Raw genomic sequence first — 4,521 nt, forward strand, 5'->3', positions numbered from 1 at the left:
CTCATGCATATGCAGATCTTTCATATGTGCCTCCTTATGCCGGAGCTTTATGAGTAGTTCATTATCACTCCAGTATAAGATGAGAGAAGCATTTTTTGAACACTGACTAAAGGCAAATAATGATCATGAATATCACATAAAGTTTGGGTGTTTTAAAAAGAATTTACAAATTTTTCACACAGATTTTTTTTAAATGTAATATTGGTCGCCATTTCATGGTAGAAATGTAACGCAATTCAAAATAGTGAATAGGATCCAGTGGCTCTGCACCAAAACAAGTCAGTTTCATCTGAGACGGAAGATAGTGACCACTGTTTTTTGGTAACCTGACATGGGTTGCAACGTACTTAATTTTAATCTCAAAATCGGATTGGAGGTGACATAGGATTTTGGGTCACATGTCTTAGGCATGCGGGCAGCTACATACGGGTCGTGATGGTGACGAAGGTCGAGCTTAGGTTTATGTTCCCATGGTGGGAGACAATATAAAATGGTACCAATGTGTGGATAAGGAGGTATATATGATGTTAATATGGAAATGAGACTCTGAGTTGGCTTTTTGTCAGCTTTTAATGCTTTTTCACCTGTTTACACAAATATGCCGAAGAGCACGGACACTGGGTTATAATCTGTGTCCCCGAAAATGAAATGTTCTACCCCATCCCGATCTAAAATTCCTTCCTCAAATCAACATCCTCTGAAGAGGTCGTTTTAGTTTGAATTATTAACTATCTGGACTTTATACCGTTAAATCTATACCCAGTTCCTGTAGTAGATGGCCTTTTAAAAATTAGTACAAATGATTTTATTATATAATGAGTTTTAATGTTATTTTGTGAATCTCAAATTCAGTAATGTATGTGATTGCTTTGTTTTGTGTAAAAGAAATTGGTGCATGAGCCACAATGTCCGTACGTCTGTATTATTTTCTTTCGAAATCTGTTTGTATGCGAGTATTTTCGGAGGATGTCTGATGGCCAATGTATATTCCACCTGTGCATTTTCAACTTTTCGCGAGGTAATGAATAGTCCATTAAACTTCGGGCATGCAGCCGCGCAAATAAAATTTCTTCCACAGATATTTTATTTTTCAGCTGCATGCCTGAAATTTAGAGGGATATAATCCACTTGTGTACTTGGTACCGGTAATCAGTCACAATATATGACAAGAAATGTACTAGACTCTGTGTTTTATTTCAAAACTAGTACTACAGCCACACAAGGATCAAGGACTTTCTGAAGCAACAACCCCCAGGATATCAAAATTGAGTATCTCATCATAAGAAGCAGATAACTTTTATGTGAAAGTTCAATAACTGTGGTTGAAATTTTCTAGTTTCACTCTCTCTTTGTACTTGTGAATGGTGCAGGGAATTCACCATTACCACTTTCCAACTATAGACAGCACTTGAGATACTACTTATTTTTCCCACTTATCATCAGTGGCAATTAATGAGCTTTCTCCTCTCACTATTAAGGGTGGCGTTTTAATATGGTGTCACTGATCTGGGATACGTGTAAGTCTGTGTAGTATTTTTTGCGCTATATGTCAGTTCAGGGTCTAATGCTTCTTTACTTGTTTACACAAATATGCCGAAGAGCATGGGCAGTGGATTATAAGTTGAGTCCCCGAACATGAAATGAGTCTACGTTGGTGACATGTAACAATCGATTATTGGACAACAATTGAGCCGAGATAGAAAGTGCGGTGCGGCAACTGATTGTTGGGCCACATTTGCGATAAGCACAATTTTTAAATTACTTTTCCTCAGATTATCATTTTTCCAACTTTGTTTTGTGGTGTAACTGTTGATAGGCAGGATAATTGTGAATTTGTGTGTGATGATAATCTGTTTAGGTAGATTTATTTCCGTGTTTTGTGTGCAATGTTACCTTCAAATATGGCAAGCACGGAGGATCTTGATATACCTGCAGAGGTTTCAACGTTTCATATACTCAACGTCCTCAATCATTGATACATCATAGAAGGTATCACCTTTTTTAAGATTTTCTCCAAATCAATAGGCCTCTCAACTCTTGGATCATAAGCTTACAAGTTACAATAATCATTTAAAGAGTGAACTTGCAAGTCAAAACAATGACCTAAAAATGAGTAATGTTAATCTGAATGACACTGTTGACAATGGATAGGAAAATTCAGACTAAGCAGGAACAAGAAGCAAACTCCCTTTCAAAAATTAGTCAATTACGTGAGTGGATTGCCCTTTAAGTTCAAACAGTAAACTGTAACTTGGCACGCGGGCCCCCTTGTTCCGGATCGGAAACTATCGGCAGCAGTCGTGAGATTTAGTGACGTGGCGATTTGTACATGTTGACAACTGTGCGGTGTAGACTGCAATTGTCGTCTGATTTGTTGCCTGCTATGTTACTTGCTGGTGTCAGTGTGTAGTAGCCGTGTTTTCACTACTTCAAGAATGAGTGATCATTCGGTTGCTGGCCCATCACTGTAGTTACCGTCTACTCCAGTTCCAAAAAAGAATCCAGTTATAAGGAGCGCTTGTCGTAAAATGATGAACGTAGTGAAGTGCTGCAATGATGAGGAAAACCAAAAATTACTGTTACACCCTATTTGGCAGTCTTCCCTCTCAGAGCTGCGACGTACACTGGGAAGAGCCTGCGTAGTACTGCAAGAGTTAGCGAATTTGCCAGGAATCACCCAGACGTATCCCCAGGAACTCCTGGCAAAAAGAGATAGCTCCACATTTGGTTGTTGTTAATTTAAAATGTGTGCTCTGTTACTGATAGAGCCAGTAGAAAGACGGATGCTTACAGTAGTGACTAATCGTACACTTTAACTCGTTTCTGAAAATATTCGAATACAATTTCAGTTCGTAAACTAAGCATTTTATTCTCTTTGAAAAAAAAACGGGGAAATTGAAGCAGTTGTTGATAACTTCAACAAACGAGTCATCAGGCGCACAACAGAAGAGTTTTACACTGTGCAAAAGGTTGTGCCCACTGTAAGAAAACTTCTGCCAGTTCTTGAACAGAAAAGTGTTAAAGCTCATTGGTTTCGTGTGGAGAAAGGTTGTATTATTGGAACATGGTGACATTGTGCATTGACGGTCCCAGTTCTTTGTCGATTTGAAAAATATCAGAAAGGCTGGCACAGAATTTGTTTTTTATTTGGACGAAACCTGCATGGACAGTAACCTAACTTAGGGCAAATGCTGGTAAAAAGAAAAAAAATGTGGGTGTTAATGCGTGCGGAAGCGTCTCCAGAAGAGTGTGGGTCTAACAAGGGAACCTCCCCATCGCACCCCCCTCAGATTTAGTTATAACTTGGCACAGTGGATAGGCCTTGATAAACTGAACACAGATCAATTGAGAAAACAGGAAGAAGTTGTGTGGAACTGTGAAAAAATAAGCAAAATATACAAACTGGTCATCAGTCTTGGCCACATAGGCAACATAAAGGAGAACGTGAGCTCAGGAGCGCCGTGGTCCCGTGGTAGAGTGAGCAGCTGCAGAAAGAGAGGTCCTTGGTTCAATTCTTCACACGAGTGAAAATTTTACATTCTTTATTTTTGCATAGTTATTATCTGTCCGTTCGTTCATTGACGTCTCTGTTCACTGTAATAAGTTTAGTGTCTGTGTTTTGCGACCGCATCGCATAACCGTGCGATTAGCAGACGAAAGGACGTGCCTCTCCAATCGGAACCGAAAACATTTGATCGCAAGGTCATAGGTCAACCGATTCCTCCACAGGAAAACACATATGATATATTCTATACGACACTGGTGACAGCATGTGCGTCACTTGACAGGAATATGTTGTCGACCCACCTAACTTGTACACTTGGCGAATGGGTAAAAAGATTCTTCTACCTTGCCCGATTTAGGTTTTCTTGTGGATGTAATAATCACTCTCAAAAAAGTGATGAAAACATAAGAGTTTGTCACATAAACTGAAAATAAAAAATTAAAGTTTTCACTCGATGGAAGATTTGAACCAAGGACCTTTCGTTCCGCAGCTGCTCACGTTACCACGAGATCACGGCGCTGCTGTGGTCCCAGAGTCCTTTATGTTGCCTATCTTGCCATAAACTACTCAGTTTGTATATTTTGCTTATTTTTTCACAGTTCCACACAACTTCTTCCTGTTTTCTCAATTGATCTGTGTTCAGTTTTTCAAGGCCTATCCACTGTGCCAACTTATAACTAAATCTGAGGGGGTGCGATGGGGAGGTTCCCTTGTAAGAACGGATTCTTTAGGCAGGCAGAGCTTAAGTTCTGGGCCAAATCAACCCAGGCAGATTACCACGGGCAAATTAATTTCTGCTAATTTTGTAAAATGGTTCGAAGAACTTGCACTCCCAAATCTTCCTCCTCTGTAATAATCATGGACAAAGCACCTTATCATAGCAGACAACTTAACAAACCGCCCACCAAATGCGTTAGGAAAGTACCTATGATACAGCGGCTGCAGAACAGAATAATCCAATGTGATGAGAGTATGACAAAGGAGGCTACGAATTCCCGGATTTGGGAGAATAGGGC

The sequence above is a fragment of the Schistocerca americana genome, chromosome 3 (genome assembly GCF_021461395.2).
Source record: "Schistocerca americana isolate TAMUIC-IGC-003095 chromosome 3, iqSchAmer2.1, whole genome shotgun sequence".
NCBI lineage: Eukaryota > Metazoa > Arthropoda > Insecta > Orthoptera > Acrididae > Schistocerca > Schistocerca americana.